We start from the raw sequence: 18,558 nt of genomic DNA, 5'->3' as shown, positions 1-18,558 counted from the left end.
TTTTAAATTCTGGCTTTTATTTTGCAGTGCTTTTGGGAACAAAGAATAGTAACAAAACCAAAATAAACCCAACAGCAGATCCTATTCTGGGCCTCGTGAGTGTTATTGATTAGCAATCCACCTGATATTGATAAAAACTGCTATAAATGAGGGTGTTGGGAGGAGAATTCCTGAAACTGTCCAAATCTCTATCGCACAGGACACACCAGTGTCGCAGCAAAAGCAAGGCTAACAGAAATGTTTTATAGCGCTTATATGATAAGAATCTAATCTGGATCTCACATATCTTTTAGGCTATTTTTCAAAACAAAGCATCTTGTACACAAACAAGTAAACACTCTTCTGTTTTTGGCTAGCTTCCAGAATTTTATTAAAGATGATAGGTGACACAGTTTTGAATATTTAGTTTCTAATTTTCCAGTTTTACTGGATTTAATAGGAATCTTTGTGCCTCAGTAAGGGTTAGGGGCTTTATGTTGTTCAGCCTGAAGTTACATATTTGGGGTTTTAAGGAAAAAATCATTGTTTGGCTGACTACCACAGGTACAACTGAAATTGCTATTTTTCTGGCATCCACTGACAGTTACAGCTCCGCATTTCCAGCTTCCCCTGGAGACGGAGCGTGAACTCTCCAGTGCATACCCACTACATGAATACTGGAGTACGTGGAGGGTGGTAGCTGTGAAGGGTGTCTGGGATTAGATGAACAGAGCGCTTGGGGTCATTCTGGTCTAGCTTCAGTTCATTCATTGCCTGCTCTCACTACGATGGCTGTGCTGTCCCCAGGAGTAACGACCAGATAGGAAAAGCTTTCCCTCTCCTGCCAAAGCTCATCTGCCACGAAACGTGCCGTGGGGGGCTGTGGCTGGGCAGTGCCTTCTGCCTCGCAGCAGCTCTGGCTGCAGCTCCCTGCAGCACGGTCCGGCAGGGCACGGCTCCCGCAGCCAGCAGCAGCTGCTGCCTCCCGCTTCTAAATCCAGGGACATTTAATTCAGCTCTTTGAGTTAATACTGAATCTGCCTGTTTCCCTGTAAGCTGGAAGGTGGCAACTTTTTTTACACTGTTTTTTCTTTTTTTTTCCAAGTTGATCAAACCATTTTCTGCTTATTTTTAGTGGTAGTAATAAAAAGGTAGAAAGTCTTTTAAAGCTCTGTGCTGGCAATAGGGAGCCTTGGTGAAAAGCAGAACTGGTGTGAACAGCACATTCTCCATTTTCAGCGCCGCTTTGCAGTTTTCTGACTTCACCAGTTCGTTGTTTAAGTTTGTTTGTGAGAGAGTGCCTGGCTACCTTTCCTCTTTTAACCTAAGTAATGGCATGGGAAGTTCTTCTTATGGATGGGTTTTTCCCAGTCAGGTTCGCTATCGGCCTGTACGAGCGCTCTGCTAATTCCGCCCATCACTTCAACTTCCAGCTCTGCCCTGGGGTTTAAGAAAACAGTGACAACATCTGGGAAGTAAACTCATAACTGACGGTGAGCATTTCATTAAGTCTGCGCCTCACATCCGACACATGACCACCTATGGAGGGCCTTGTGCAGAGCCCAGTGACACACCACAGAAACTCTCCTTCTTTATAATGTAGCCAGGAGCATGCTCTCTCCCTCTGACTTCATCAGCAAAGACTAACTTCAAAACCAGACATGACCTCAGAAGCATCATTTATCGTTAGGAGGAAGGTGCCAGCCAAGCCAGAGAAGAAGACAGCCTTGAAACTGGCCAGGAACTGACCCAACACGAAGTACGAAGATGACCCTTCCCAGCGATTCCCGGGAGGCAGTCGAGGATGTCAGATGGAGTAGTACAACCTAATTGTTTCTTGCAAGATGGAGAGGGGCCAGGTACAGAGCTCCTGCAGAAGCTGAGGTGAGGTGAAGCTGCTGACAGAGAGGCTTGCTTTGCATAGAACGAAAACGCAACAGGGAGTGAGAAAAATTGTGCTAGTAACTTTTTAAGATGTCGGCTTCCTTACAAGGTTATAATGAGTTTTGTTTATTGTTGATTGCAGTGCAGCAACTTCTTGTGAAATATCAGTGAAGCTACTTAGCTCTCCAGTGATGTGGCTTATCTGCTTATACATTAGAATAAACTGTATGCTGCCTGGAAACTTCTGTGAGACTCCCTTATTTAGTATTTGACAAGTATTTGGAGATTTCTAGATGAAGGTTGCAACAGAGAATTTAAAAAGTAAGATAGATAATTGCTTATGAAATATGGTTGTAGTGTCTCAAAAACTTGTGCTTTTTTGAGTAATAACTAAAAAATAAATGACCATTTGATAGCCAACTGTTGGGGTTTCCCTTGTATGAACAGTATGAATCAACAGCAGCAGGTACACACACCCATAGTTCAAAAAACAAGGGAACGCAACTGTAAGGAACCTAAAGCAAGCTGGTATTTGTAAAAGCCCGTGCTATCACAGCAATGCAGACCGGCAGTAGGAACAGAACTGCAGTCGAAGGTAAGACTTGGTGTGGTCAGCCGTAGCAGAGACATGCTCATACTTTGTCACCAAATTCCCAGCTGTGACCTGAAGAGTCAACTGTTTCTTAGATGTCTAATACCCAAACAACACCGGACGAAAGACCTGTCTCTAAACCTACTATTTATTTCAGGTCTGGGCTCTGAACAGATGTTCTTATTCTTGGAATGGATTATTGTCTGCTAAGGAAATGACTTAAGACCATCTTACTTGAATGCGAACTACATATTCACATATTACATTCAGTCAGCAAAACCAACACTCTTGCCTGCTAAGCCACATAGTCCACATTAAGTATTTGTTCTAATTGTGCAAATATTGAATTGCTCCAAGCCATCAAAGTCAGCTAATACTGTTTGTAAAGCCAGCACTACCCCGATTCAGATGTTTCAAGTTGCCAGAAAATAATGACTTTTGAAACTTTCCTTTGAAGCTGATTGAAGAGACGGGTGCACTGCAGGTCTCTCCATATTCATGTCCCTTCACAAAGAAGGGCTTGTCCAGATGCCGAGGGAAAGCATGGGGAGGCTTCTCAAAGGGGGATTCATCCAAAGAACAAAAAGCTCCAACCTCTGCCCTTACCAGAGTGCCAGGAGGTTTGCCTGTTTTGTTGTGTTTTGATTTTTAATCACTCCTTCACCAGATGGGCAACACTCACACATCTTGTCAGAAAAGTTCACCCAACAGGACGGTCAAGCTTCCAGCAGCCCCCGGTACGGCACCGACAAAAAGCCGTTTCTCTAAAACAGGCCCTGCTCTTGGGGCAAGTAGTTTTGACATTCAAATTCAAACGATGCCATGGTCAAGCTCAAGCACCTACAGTTCTGGTGGGTCCAGCTGGCCACATACTGAGCATGTACCTCATTCACAGCTAAAGGTCTGCCAGCACTCGAGACCTACGCTGCCCTGGTATTGCTACGGCACACAGCTTTCACTTCTGTTTTTCTGAAAAAGTTTCGATCTTCAGAGTAATTTGAATGGCAAGAATGTATTCCTTTCATGGCAATGTATTTTTCTTGTACCTCGAATACTACCACTGACAGGTAATTTTAAAGGTGTTATTATTTTGGTTTTTTTTCCTATGGATTTAATTAATTTCCAGTGCTTTATTTTTTTTGCAGTGTCGCTGAATCAAGGAACACTTCTCAGCCATAAGAAAGCAATGTGCTTAAACAGAAAGTTTAGGTAAGATTAGTTAATTGACAGCTAGAGGGACCTGAAGGCACGGTTCCTCCATCAGCGTAAGCCGACCTAAAACTAAACTGCTGATAAGAAGGTGTTTTTTCCCACCCTCTTCCTGGTGTCAGAGCTGGCACAGCAGCGGAACTCTGACGCGGGGATGTTTCCAGTCCGCGCAGGAGTCCTCAGAGGTGTGCAGCTCTTCAAGGGAGGCAGTGGGAAGGTGCGAGCGGGGCAGAAAGGGAAGACAGGGCTTCCTCCCGTCAGCAGGAGCACAGCCTTAAATCAGCTCAAATTGATCCGGAAACTGCACCGAGACGCTCTTGTCTGACCCCATTCATGCTTAAATGCACTGGTATGGACTTCACAGCAGTGAGCGCTCTGCCATCCGCATGCAACTACATAAGATGCAGGATAACGGTGACGCCCGAGGTCCCGTGTCAGAGGTCCGGGATGCCCTGTTGACATGAACTCAGATGTTTGCTATAAGCTAACCGTAGCGTCAGCAGGACAAAACCCTGCCTATAATGCAGCATGGCTAGGGAAGCCTTGTCAGGACCACGTTAATTTTTGAAATGCAATGTGCAGTCTTTGCTCACACAAACTTAATTGCTACCTGAAGAATATTTTTATAGTTTAAAAACTTGTCTTTGAAGAAGAAAATAAGAAGGCGGAAGGAAAAAGAGTCTAATTGGCTTTTAAACTCTGCTGTACATGTGTTCAGCACAACATATTACACACACAGCAAATCAAAGCCAGCTTAGGTTCAGCTTTTCTGCAGCTTTTTCCTCCCATACCTTTCCAGGATTACTAATTAATAGAGACCAGATGTCAAATCCTTTAGTATGGTCTTAAATCCAGGATGCAAAGAGCCTAATCTTATTGTCCTGGGGCCTCGTGTGCGAATTGAATTTAAGCATTACTATTGATTTGCTAACATTTTGCATCCCTCTGCCCTTTAACTTGTTGTGAACAATGATACAAAGGAGAACAAGGTCCAATCATACCAATACCTTCCTCTCTAACATTTTTTTGCCAAATCTTCTTCTAAACAGTGATCAGCCATAAGCAGGATTCCAATCAAAGACTTGCAGATACAACATAAAAGTAGAGAAAATGATGAGAAACAAAATTTTGAATTTAGATCTTTATTATACAGGCCCAAAGCTGTGGTCACCATGCAGTTACACTGTAATGAGAATGATCTTGCTGAAAGGATCTCGCTAAACAAATGTAAAGAGACCACAGACTACAGCATTCCAAATAACTGGCACTTTAATTTTTGAAAGAGCAAAAATAAATAAAGGAATGGCAAGTATGTCCTTTTCACATATGGTGGGGCATATACATATTCCTTCTTTTCTCTAGCTATTCAAGAAACAAAATTAGGAAATACTGCCCGAAAATGCAGACCTTTCATGTGAGGGCTCAGCTAACGTAGCTGTTTCTCTCCCCTTGGCTATTAGATCAAACACACATTTGGATAGGTGCATATGCCAAAAAAGAAATGCAATGTAATTTTTGTATTTCGTTTCTACTTCCCGCCCTTTCCGCCTCCTTTCAGGACACTAAAAAGAAGTAACTGGAGACATCTAGTCAAATAAAAGCCCTGGAACTTTTCCCTTCTAGTTTTTCATGATACTCTCATAATTTAAGGGTTCATCACAAATCTAAAAAGGTTCAAGTGTCTCACAAGGAATTCATCATCTCTGGAATATAGACAGCCACAGTGAAGAGCTGCACATAGACTGCACACATAGTGTTATGTAAAAGTGGTTATCTTTAAAAAAACAAAGCATTTTTTAAAAGTTGTAGATCAAAACAAAGCATGTCTTACTCCCTACAAGATTTTCTTGCAACCTGTTCTTCAATTATTTGCACTAGGAGATGCTACAAATGGTATTAGTTACAATATACAGTCCACTGTCATCTTCTGGTCCAGCAGAAGAACCTGTCTCTCCGATGGACGCAAAACTGTTCATCTGAGCAGATCATCCTCAACAGCACAAATATGGTCTAGAAACTCATAGAGTTTATGGTTTTAATTTATAAAATTAAACCTGCCCCAGACAGGTAATACTGGTATGTAAGTCTGCCATCCCTGGGTTCTGTCAGAAACGGGGTACTGAGGTGCTCAGAGCCGTCTCAGTCTGCAGCGCTGGGATCCTTCTGGCACTTCAGCCCCAAGATGCGATGTGATGCACGCTAGCACATGGGCGCACTTCTCACTTAACTCTGCAGAGCTCGGGACATGGTAAGCTGCCAGAACCTCCTTCATCTTGCCTGTTGACAAAAGGAACAATAACTAGTCATCACTGGTTGCTGGAGCGTAATTCCAATTTTTAAAAAGCCCTATAAATTAGACTTTTTTCTTTTTACCAGGCAATAGCAAATGTTTCATAAATAATAGATTTGGGATAAAGTTTACAGTCTCTCTGTTAGGCACAGGAAGCTTATGAGGGAGAAGGGTGTCTTATACTGCATGGTCCCTAGAATATTATCCAGGATTAAACATACCATTATTTTTAAAATATTATTAATTTTCCCTTTCAGTGTCCAGTAGCTTAGTACTTTAAAATCTTCATTACAATATTATCTCTGTCAAGAATAATTTTTTATAGCAGATTTTCTGGCGAGAAGTGCTGTATTGTCTCTCACACACACTGTGCACAAGATACAGTGTAAACAATTTAGAGGGTTAATAAACAATTAACGAGCAAGAATCCAACAGATTAATAAGTGGCTTATGTAAGTTTGGTATAGAACTATCTCTAGCACATATTGGTCCCGTCTATTATGTATTGGTAAAAACTATTCATCATAACAACTATAAATCCTTCATAAATGACTCCTTGAACGAGCTTCACAGAATCGAGGGTCAGAAAAGACCACTAGGTTATCTGCTCTGATTTCCTGCCACTTATAATTTTCCCAGATAGATAGTCCTCTGTGAAGTCCAGGCACTTTGGTTCTCAGAAAACCAAACTTTTAGTATCACAGACTGAAAAAAAGAAATACCAAGAATACGCCTCCTATATATATTTGCTGCAGAACAGGTAGAAGGAGAGGCAGAGGTACCTCTGAAGGGTGACTCACCCGCTCCTTAGGTAATGTGTAAAAGGTGTCCATCTTTCTTCCATGGACTATAAGCAGACTAAAGACCAAACTTTCTTATGGCTAGAATTGAGCGCTTTGTATCCTACCACAGGTATCTGTCTATGTTCACCTGTTTATTTCACAAAGACCATTCACAAAGCCATCAGACCCTAGTAATTTTCAATCAATACTGACATGGGCAAAATGAGAAGAAGTATAACTGCTTCGATCTAATGTAAATACAGAAGTCATGCAATAAATTCCAGAACTAATATTAATTTTTTTGTCACATACCCTGAAATTTTGTGGAGATACCCAAAGTACTTTTTGCATGTCTAATTATTATCATTATCACATAGATAGAAATCACTAAAGGCATAGGGGCTAGCAGGTAATTTGAGAGATTGCTTCACCCATCCCTGACCTATACCACGCCTGCTGATTGCCTAACCTATTTTTAAACATCTGCAAGGCTGAAGTCCCCATGAATTCCCCCTAAACAACCTATTCCAGGGCTCCACTTTTCCTTGCCACTTATGGTTTTTTCCTAATGCTTACACTAAATCATCCTTGTTGAGACCTAAGCCTATTATTGCTTTCCTGTACCGACAGCATACACGGCAACTAAATCCCTTCCTCTTTGGAGTCACCCATTGCTATACGAAGGCTGCTATCGTGCCTTCCTTTCCTCCTCTCATCTCTAGACTAACCAACCCTTCAACCTTTTCTTGAAGGCCCAAGTGTCTTAGATCTTTGAGCCCAGTTTGCTCTCTTGTTGGACCCTACCTGAACTGCAGTTCCCGCTAATGGGTAAAGCTCTTCCACTGAGGCCTTATCAGTGCTGAGTAGAGCACAAGAATTACATTTTATGCTTTATTACTCCCCTTCCTATAGCCCACAATAGCTCTGGCCTTGTTTGCAGTAGCACAAGAGCTTGGGATCGTTATGACACCGAGTCTTTTCTGCAGAACTGCTGCTTGGCCAGTCATTTCCCATCTGTATTTATGTGCAGCTGATTATGTCGAGCTATCTGTATAGTTCTGCATTTACTCTAATTTAACTGCCGGAAAGCTGATATTTTCTAGGCTACTGTGCTACTTTATCAAGGTCATTTTCAATTGCCTTGCTTCCAACACACTTGTTCTGCTCTATGAATTTATTAAGCATACTTTCTAACCTTTCATCCAAGCTGTCAGTGAGAATACTGAATACTACCAGAACAAGGAACTTGCAGAACTGCACTTAATGGTGTATCACTGAGAACTACTCTCTGCGTATGGTTTCCAAATCATTTATGCACTCACATAATCATTTATTCTAGCCCAGTTTCCCTAGCACACACGAGAATAATAACAACTGAAATATTTTGCCATACAGTCTTGTTCAAATAAAGCAGATAATACTACTAAATATCTTTTAAAATGAAGTATTGTATACACTTTGAAAATGAAAGCATTATGGAGAAAAGATTTTGAGTGAGAATACAGTCTTGCTGACAACTGATTTTACATCCATATAGCTACTTTTATGAAGTATGTGCTCTACTGGAATATTGCTCCATTTAGGCTTAATGGAAGTCTTTCATAGCCTCTTAAAATTGAGTTTCGTTCAGTGGAAACCTCCACTGAGAAAGCAACAAAGACATACCACTACAATACTTCCTTTGGAAATAAATCTGTTGCACAGCTTCACAAATCTCCAAGCTGCAAAATTACTGTTTACTATTTATCTTGGATAAGTTCTTGATCAGAAACATACTGAACAAGGACTGCTAACATCAACAAGGCTGGTCATACTGAGCCTTTCAAAGAACGGATTACCATTTACATTAATCTTTATGGAGACAGAAGCCAATTCCACAAATACAGGAGGCACAGATCACTCTTCTTGCCTAATTTGGGTTATTTGGCAGACCTTTTCTACTTCTCACTCTATGATATATTCTGTTTATGCTATCATCTGAGCTACTTAGAAAAGTGAAATAACTTGCTTCCTGAGGTGGAGACAGAGCCCCCAGTTCCTTCCCAGTGATGTACAAGGTTGTATTTTCAGTTCTGAACTAGAAGAGCAGAAATTGAAATACAAACTAGTGGTAAGTACAACACAAAACCAACCTGTAATTAACAAGAAATTCATTTGATTTGATATTTAGGGATATATCCCATTGGATTTCCAGCGAAAAGAAGAGAAAGACTGTCCTCTGAAGAATACGTGGTTACAGAGAGACAGCCACATAAAGAGTACACATGGATACTTTCTACTTTCTCCAGTGGAAAAGAGGGAAATAGGAGAAGGAAAGATGGGCGAGCCAGCCTGACCCAGGACCGCTCGTGACGTACAGCCCACTGTCTGACTGCCGAGGCAGAGAAGGATTCCCACAAAAAATCGCGTGTTACGGGAAGTCAAAAGTCCTGAGGCTGAGATAAACCAGATGTCTGTGCCCCTCTGAGAACACCTCTAGGGATTTTAAATTATAAGAATTTAAAAGACTTCATCGAGAATCGTTGACATCCAGATACCAAAACTACCTTTGTCTTTTTGTCAGACTCAGGGCTAGGATTTCTGACCTTTCCTGGGATCAAGACTTTTGCTAACAGTGAAAGGGAAAGAGAGACGAACTGCTCAATCAGAAACATAGCTGAGAGAAAACCCAGGCAGCAGCTCGCTCAGGAGCAGAAGAGATGATCCCCTGTGGACATGGAAAGATGTACGTGTCATGGTGACTTCTCTCTTAAGAGATCATCATCGCTCTCTTCGTGATCCAGAATGAAATCTGCTCAGCTTGTCTGCTTTGCAGGCAAGGAAAGGTGAACTGCTAAGGGGTGAACCCTGCTTTCTGTGCACCAGCGTCACGACACAGCCATCTCCTGGCAGAGAAAGGGGGACGAGAGGGATTGCACCATCCCGCTCAGTGGTTGACCTGTCCCCTCTCTGTGTGGTTATGCAGATCTTGCCTACGATACGGGAATGGGCTGCATGTGCTTTGAAGAGCCCTGAGCTCTAACACGTGGATAGGATACTGCTTTGTTCTGCCAAGACTACTGAAACCTGCGTATGAGGTCCCCTAAGTAAGTTTCCCAACTCAGAAACAGGGATCTGATGATACCCCTCTGGGGAAAAGGGAGGAAGAGGAGAGGCATTCGCCTGTTGGCAGGGGGTGGGTCCTGCCACCGCAGCGGGACGTGTCTCACAGGCCCAAGGGCAGGCCTGGCTGAGTGCAGGCAAAGCCCGCAACGCGTGAGGCAAAGCTGGACACATGGCATCAGAGGTGAACCCCCTCCACGGGCAAAAGAGACAAAGTGGATGGGTTGATATTACTGTGACCTGAAACCATCTATGCTGGAAATAAAGACAATTCCTCTGCAGTAATTCTACAGTGGTCCTTGTATAATACTGCTGTATGTTCTTGAAATACCCAGTGCATTTTTTTCCTGCGTGACTGCTGCTTTTCCACGGTGGCTGAAGTGGCACACAGAGATGCAGTTCCAACGCGCACAAAATCTCTTCTTACGCCTCAGACAACTTGTAGGGGAGCGCCCCAGGCACGGGGAACGGGGTAGGGGGCTGCTCACCTCACCTGGGCTGGGTCCCCAAGGATGGGACTCAGTTAGCTATGCTTAGGTGTCTAGTGCCTTCTCAGATGGCCTAAAGGTTTCCTGCCTCATTAGCATGGGAACCATCAGGACATTTTTAATGGCCCTAGACACTACTGTATAGGCAAGCAAACCCATGACAAATGTCACGTACCCAGCAAGAGTTATCTACAGCCAGTCAGTGATAGGATGAGAATTTGTCCCACGCTCGCCCAAGTGTCTGACACAAGCGGCAGGAGCAGCCGTGAGAGGTGGGTAGGTGTCCCACCCCCACTACTTAGCGCTCGCTCTACGCTACAGAGACAAAACAGTCGGTTTTGCAGTGTAAATGTTTTGCGAGGGTAAAGTTAAGTGAGATGAGTCCCACGCATTTTTTTCAAAAGCAGAAATAGGAGTCTGTATATAAAACAGTGTAACGCTAGCATGTTGATTGACAGAGGGAAAAATTAGTAACATTCAGTGTAAGTAAGACTGAAGTTACCAAATAGAGATTAATAGCAAATGCAGAACTTTTCCTGATGTTAGCAAGTAGCATAAAACCTACATAATTTAACTGACTTTAAATTTCAGTGAAAGTTTATGGGTAGAGTAGACTACTGATAATTAAATACGTCGATCTGTTTGTTCCTTGAAGTCAAGTGTCTTAGCCTTTACAGTAAGGAAATGCTGATGATTGTGTACGTTTGAATTAAATTATGAACCCCCTGTCTCTGATGTTAGAGAAGACTCTGTCAAGGCAATAATAACATTTGGAACATCATGTGATGTTGTATATTTCGATGTCATATCTAAACAGGCAGTAGAAAATTTGAAAATTATGATGGTGTTTTATATGACTCAATCTAAGGGTTTGGTTTTTTTTTTGGAAAAAATGAGTAGTGATGTTCAATATCTGAATTGCTGTATTATTTTTGTACCTGTATTTCAAAAAGATTCTCAGAGTTGATTTTTTTTTAACAAATTAACAGGCAAAAGTTAAGCAGAAGTATTAGAATATATCTAAGGGTCTTGATACCATAAGGGGAAGCTGCAATGTGCTAAATTCAAATTACACTTAATTACAATAGATAACAAAATCTCTGAGCTTTTAAAGAATTTATTTAGATATATATTTTAAAACTAACAAGAATCTGCCAGTTTAACAATCTCATGAAAGTTTAAAATATGAGAAAATTCTCACCTAGACAGAAATAGTAGTATATACCATTCTTTAAAACAATTTAAAATCATTAGAAAGAATCCTATATAACATGTTAAAAAAATCTGTTTACTTGTAAAAGCTTTTCTGCATTGAATGTGGTGGTATATGTGATATCAGTTAGAAATGAACAGAATGCAGTGGCATACATGTAGTTCAGAGCCGATTAGGGCACCAAGTGATAATCCAGTTGCCAGTCCTCCAAAATACAGCCTGGGACCTGATAACATTTTATGGGAGTGGGCGAGTTCTGTGCTGGAGGGGGAATTTCACAGCCTTGCAGCAGTTTCCCTGGTGTATGACTGAAAACGCATGGACCACACTGCACAAGCCAACAACTGCAGCCACCTCTGACCTCTTCGCTTTCTTCCCCTCCTTTCAGGTAATCTCTGCCTGGTTTTTTTTACTCCATACGTATCTTCCTTCAGCAAGAATTCTGTAATCCAAACTATATCCTCATTGCAGCTGCGCAAACTCTGGCCAAACTCAGTCCTTGGCTTTATCAAATCCAGTGCTGTCAACTCTGGAGAGTTTCTCATGAGCTCCATGACGTGATGTTTTTCTGTAAAGCTTCTCCTTCTGAAGAGAGCTGCTCATGTCACAATGTGAGTTTTCATCTTTTAGTTTATTTTTGTGTGCTTATAGATGCAAAGAAAAGGTGCAAAATGTGATTTTTAGAGGTGATAGGCTCGGAAGAGGCTGAGAAAAACAGAAGGCAGAATAAAAGGCATTTCCAGAGCCTTAATTTTAAGATTTCAAGATTTTACATCCAGTCTTATAATTTTTGAAGCCAGAATTTTTGAATGTTTGACATTTGCAAGACAAGAAACATCCAAATTTGCTGTCTGCCAGCTTTGCAGGCTGAAGCAGTTATCCTGCTCTGTATTGCCATGAGGGAGACAAAGATTTATGTTCATTTTGGGGTATGTCTACACAGTTATGTGACTGAATCTTGACCACGAGCCAATTCTTGACATACTTGCTAGAACACTCCATCTACATTCAAGCCAAAAAGCGCTCATCGGGGTGGCTACAGTACGGCAGAGGGTGTGAGCTGGAAACTGCAAACAACACTTCAAGGTGTTAACGAAGAGCAGCCTTAATCTCTCCTCGGCTGGGCTTGACTGCAGGAATGCTTCTGGTTTGCTTCAAGGCAAAGGCATATCCATAAACACGGCAGAGGCGGCTCAAGTGAACCCTTCTGTGCTGCACTGAAGCGGTGAGGACAGGCTCAGAGTCGGGCGGCACCGAGAGCCGGTATGCATGGCGAGAGCATCCCCGCCACACAGCCGCACGTCCCGTGGGAGAGCCGGGAGCTGACAGCACGACTGCTCCCGTGCTGCGTCAGTCCTGCGGGATAAGCCTTAAACTAACCTGGACCTCTTTGCCTTCCAGGAGCTGGGGCAGCCCACAGGTGGCTGTGGCTGATTTAGGGAGCTGTTTGCTGCCAGGGTACAGATGAATGTAATTTGTCCCAAACTGCTGCTTTCCCCTGGCGTGAGCCAGCAGGGAGGGGGATGGCTTACTGCCTGCACCTCTCCTGACATGCAGGTCAGGTGCCACTGCCTCCCAGCTGTGAGGCTGTTGCGTTCCCGTAACTGGTCGCACTGGGACAAAGTAGCTAAAAAGTCATTGCACAGTCACTGAGTATCAGCTGGAATCACCTAACAAATTGTTTGCCTGTAGCACGGAGCAGCTCCCTGTGCTGTCTCAAAGCAGTAATGATGGTTGGGCTTCCAACAACGTGGAGGAAGCAAGCTGAAACCCAAATCAGCATCCCTACCCTGAAATGGACTTGAAGCTCTTACACCTCTCTGAGCATTTGTCAGGGCTGTATCACACTGATGGCTTGTGGAGATCCCAAGACAACCAACAAACCTAGATTCTTCTTCTCTCTTACAGCTGAAGTGTCTTCTTGCTTTTTTACTATTGTGTCCCACCTCACTGAACACCTATGAGCATCTGGTTCCCTACGGCAATCTCAGGAGCATACAAAACTGTCCATAGTCCTTCACTACGTGGAATAGGAGGGGTACAAAGTAGGGGAACAGGAGACAAAGGTCTCAGCGTGCAGGCTCCTCATATTCCTTTCCATTAACCAGTCAAGCTCTATCCTAAAAGCTGTTTTTTTTTTCTTTTTTAACATCTTTTTGCTTACTGTTCCAGAAATTCATTGCTCTGATGGCTAGAATCTTTTTTTCTAATTTGCAGCTTACATTTATGCATGACCAATTTATATCCCTGAGGTTTGTGTATACAATAAGCAGATTTTCTGTTTTTTCAGGTGCGCACTACTTGCAGGCAGTTAGAGAGACCGTGATCACGGTCTCTTTCCCAGGCTTCCTTTTACTAGATTAAGTCAACATCTGTTAGCATCCTCTTGCCTCTTAGTTTTCTTATTCTTTCCCTAGCTTAACTCTGAGTCTCTTCCAGTTTGATTTAATCTTTCTTGAACACGGGTGATGAGACTTACATACTTTATCCTACAAAGGCCTTCTATAAAGGTGCTGATAACTTCACTATCTCTACTGGCGATACCTTGCTTGATATGTCCTAAGATAGCATTTTACCTTTTTTTACACAGCTGTATTACACCAATGGCTCAGAGACATCTCACAACTAATAAACGCGCTTTGTTTTTCCCTCATTTTACTGCCTCCAAAAAGTAATTGCAGAAACTGTGTTTATTTCTTTAAATGCCTGACTTTATATTTGTACTATTAAATTTCATCCCAGTCTTTCAGCATCTCCTTTGGGTGAAAGGTACCAATCTGCAGTTATCTGCTAGGGTTTTACCAGTCTGCAGAATGCATGTGTTTGCCGTGTCTGCATGCTCCTCTGCTGTCTAAGAATTGTGTCTTCACCCTGGCTTTAGCCACGCAGTGGAGACCATCAGCTTCCTTCGCACGTGCCCTTCGCAGTTCCACTCTGCAGTGGAAATACCATTTCCAATAGCTGCAGTGCAGGAGTTGTCTCCCTGGTGAATTAGAAAAGTATGAATAGCCATGAAAGGTGAATCTTGCAACCTAGAGCTTCTCTTAAAGATCCTGAAAATTGCTTGAAAATATCAGTCTACATCTAAATGTATTTATTTATATTTAGCTTTAATTAATGCCTTAAATAACTTTATTTTAGGTACAAGTTATCTGACATTACTTGTGGTTTCTCTGTGATCTTAGCTGCTATTGATCAGAAAGCCAATAATTCCAGTGCTGATTCTGCCTTGTCGGGCCTAGCACTAAAAATGTTTTGGCACCTTTAATTCAAATTTATAAATTATGTAAACAGAATGCCTCTTACTCCCATACTCTTGTTATTCTATAAATGTCTCTGTATTGATGGTAGATCTGTCCAGCATTAAATAAGCAGAAGATACTCTTCCTGTAGGTCATTTTCTTTCAGATTATTAACTCCATTTTCTAGTTAGCTGTCTCTCTGCAAATTCTAAAAAAATTGATTGAATCTATATTGGTGTTACTGCGCATCTATTTCAGTTATTCCGATTAAATACCACAACATAAAAAACGCCTCGGATAATCATTATGGGACGACAGAGCTTCAGGCAATAGGCAAGGCTCTGGCACCTGTTGAAGACTATTGGCCGCTATTATGCCAGCTATGCTCTGTCAGCGACTTACTATTAAATCCACACTGGAGGTTTAACTGGATGAACTGTTCAATAGATTTTGTTTCTACATGCACTCATATTACATTTTAGACATTTTAGAATGCCTAAATCTAGCTCTTTAAAAAAAAAAAAAGAATAATCTTTAATGTCCTTCTTAATAAAAAACAACTGAAATAGTTCTGTATAAGTAATTATGATAATTAGCAAAATACTTAAGTAAGCAGTATTATACACACTACTGCAAGAACCAAAAGAAATCTTAACAGAGAAGACAAGAGAATTTATTATTTTACCAACTACTCAGCCCACCTTTCTCTTCTAAAATACAAACCCAGATACTCTTCATGTCAACACATGAAACATCTCCATTGCCACTATTCTTCTCCATTAAGTCTGACAAATAAAGACTTTGATCTGTTTTTAGACAATGGTAGTTGCATTTGTTTGATACTACTGCTTTTAAAATGATCCCTTTTGTACATGCCCACTGCTAAAATCTTGTGAAGTTTCAAAGTTGTCAGGCATTCAATATTAGGTGCTTAAAAACCTTTAGATTTTTCAAACATACTATTGTCAGTAGACACAATTTTTTTCAGAAATGGGAAAATTAAAGTCAAATTCAAGTTCAGTTGTGCAGAGACAATATTTTTTTTCTAAAAAAGACTTTCACTAGAGCTACAGTCTTTGTTCCTCAGCTCCATCACAGACCCCTCAATCTACAGAAAGTTATCCATCAGCTTTAGTCAGCGGAGGAACACAGCCTGCTCTGGATGCCAAGGGTCTCCCGAGAGTAGCATGGCCAAATTCATATCATTCTTCTTCACCGAAGGACTTAAACCAGAAATATTCTTGCTAATTACTATAACCTTTTCTTACTGTAACTACCACCAGCATTTCTGAAGAGACTTGACATCATGCAAAGCATGAAAATATATTAACAAGTTGTTTGAGGCAGAGGAAGATAAAGAAACTTCAGAAGATGGTTGGTTTCCAATCAGATTAAGCTGTCAAGAATATTAAATTAAAAAATAATCTGAAGACCCTTATTTTACCTTGAAGACATATTCTGTTTCTTCTTTTGAACAAAAATTCAGCACAAAGGAAAATTCCTTTACTGTAAGCAAAGTTTTTAGTAAATAAAACAAGGCAGTGCAATGGGTGGTGTTTAAGATGTACTAAAAAGAACAATCTATCTCAATGCCAAAATAGCATTAAAAAAAAAAAAAAGAAGTAAAAAAAAAAGGTAATTAACTTATTAACTGTTAGGTCATGCTCTTTGGCTCATATCACTAATAGAAATATCTTGCTATCAGTATTTCATTAGTAATTCTGCTATTATAAAATGAACCAATATATATTTTTTCTCTAATTGTAGAACATGCTTCTGCAGTGATATAAATAGTTTGAAAAACATATATACTGCGGAGAACACACACATCTGACCAGAGATAAATACATACAGTATAATGGAGATAATTGAGTGAGAAGGCTTAATAAATCCAAAGAAAACTTTATCATCATAGCTACTTTAATTATTGAATTCCTACTATGTGGGCATAAGATTGGTGAAATGTAATAGTCACTTAAAATATATACTTCTTATACTTCTTGAACAGCTTCAGCCTAGGAAAATTAAGTCTGGTGCCTTTAAATACAACTTCTTTGGAGTTTCCTAAGAATGTAGAGGACTTTCCAAAAATGTCATTTGCAAAGTTTTTTTTTCGAGTGCAGTGCTGCCAAATATTTTTACCACTAAAGAGATGCTATTTCAGCTGTATTTGAGCAGAATAATTGGTAGCTAATGGCCTATTCAGTTAATCATAGTTATTCACTCCCTGGAAATGCCTCAGAATATAATAAATGTTTTGTTTTCTTTGTGGACTCTTAAATTACAGGCATTATATAATACACATGATATATAACCTATCAGTACGAATACAAACCGAATCCAAAACCACTCCCCTAAAATCATTCTAATATTTGGAACCTCCGAAGAAAGAAAAATGCTGCTGTTACCCACAGAGCTACTGAAATAGCACTGATAGCAGGGTAAGAAATGGCTATAAAGAAAGTTCTGGTTTGTGCTGGTTTGGGCTGGGATAGAGTTAATTTTCTTCATAGGAGCTAGTATGGGGCTGTGGTTTGGGTTTGTGTTGGAAACAGGGTTGATAACACAGGGATGTTTTAGTCATTGCTGAGCAGTGCTTACACAGAGTCCAGGCCTTTTCTGCTTCTCACCCCACCAGCGAGTAGGCTGGGGGGGCACAAGGACCTGGGAGGGGACATAGCCGGGACAGCTGACCCCGACTGACCAAAGGGCCGTTCCATACCATATGATGTCATGCTCAGCATATAAAGCTGGGGGAAGAAGGAAGGGGGGGATGGTTGGAGTGATGGTGTCCCAAGTAACCGTTAGGCGTGATGGAGCCCTGCTTTCCTGAGGATGGCTGAACACCTGCCTGCCGATGGGAAGTAGGGAAGGAATTCCTTGTTTTGCTTTGCTTGTGCACGCAGCTTTTGCTTTACCTATTAAACTGCCTTTATCTCAACCCACGAGTTTTCTCACTTTTACTCTTCTGATTCTCTCTCCCATCCCACCGGGGCGGAGTGAGCAAGCAGCTGTGTGGTGCTTGGTTGCTGGCTGGGGTTAAACCACAGCATGGTTTAACTAAAATGCAGCTATTTGTCGTCCATTTACAGAGCTCTGAAATAACTGCTACAGAACATTTTTTAAACAAAGAAAACAAGAAACATGCTCAAATAGCTGAACTGCATATATCCTCTCCTAAAGGAAAAAAAGGCTGCAGATGCGGGGTGGCAGTTTGGCCCATAAGAGACAGATCAACCATAAAGTTTTCACTCTGAGACCAATGCGCTCATTGGGTGTTGTACCACTATAGGACTTATCTTGTTCAACTCTTTTTTTTACATTCATATAGGTTGTAGAAGTCCCTGTCAGACTTAGCTTTGTTCTAGCCTCTGCTCAGGGAAGATTATATTTATTATGCTGTGTGTTGACTACCTGTCACAAGGGTAAGGTCGTAGCAGGTTACACCTCGTTTCTCGGTGGTTGTCATTATACTGATATGACACAGCACCCCTCATAGTTTCTTCAGGAAGTGTCTTTCAGACATATTTTAAAAAGCTGCAGAATGTGCTTTGAAACAATGTTAGGCTTCCGAGGTCACAGCAGGCCGTGGTTTTTAGTTGCAATTGCTTTGCAGAAAGGACTAGATTACTAGCTTATAAAAATACTCCCTTGGCTACTTCAAGCAGTGAAGACAACCTCTAAAACAGTTTTCTGTTGGCTTCCTGGATGGAAGAACTCCCCCATGAAAGCATGCAAAAACTCAAAAGGCTTTCAAAATTACAGCAGGGACAAAGT

The 18,558-nt window shown here is 41.3% G+C and overlaps 1 protein-coding gene across 3 annotated transcripts in view; it reads right to left on the bottom strand.

The window, feature by feature from the left end:
• Positions 1 to 4,822: 4,822 nt before the first annotated feature.
• SCAF8 (SR-related CTD associated factor 8) overlaps positions 4,823 to 18,558 on the bottom strand; it is a 104,211-nt gene continuing 90,475 nt past the window's right edge. For 2 of the 3 annotated variants that reach the window (XR_015707999.1, XM_087773584.1), the window contains one exon: positions 4,823 to 5,941. The gene's annotated coding sequence lies outside the window, so the exon portion shown is untranslated. Of the gene's footprint in view, positions 5,942 to 11,514; positions 14,523 to 18,558 lie in introns of those variants that run through there. The other variant, XM_087773585.1, reaches the window with a different exon arrangement.

This window comes from Nipponia nippon, unplaced genomic scaffold (genome assembly GCF_047370975.1).
Source record: "Nipponia nippon isolate SJK-2023a ecotype South Korea unplaced genomic scaffold, ASM4737097v1 scaffold_4, whole genome shotgun sequence".
NCBI classification, from domain to species: domain Eukaryota; kingdom Metazoa; phylum Chordata; class Aves; order Pelecaniformes; family Threskiornithidae; genus Nipponia; species Nipponia nippon.
The sequence above is the reverse complement of the archived record's forward strand: the minus strand, read 5'-3'. Positions and strand labels throughout refer to the sequence as shown.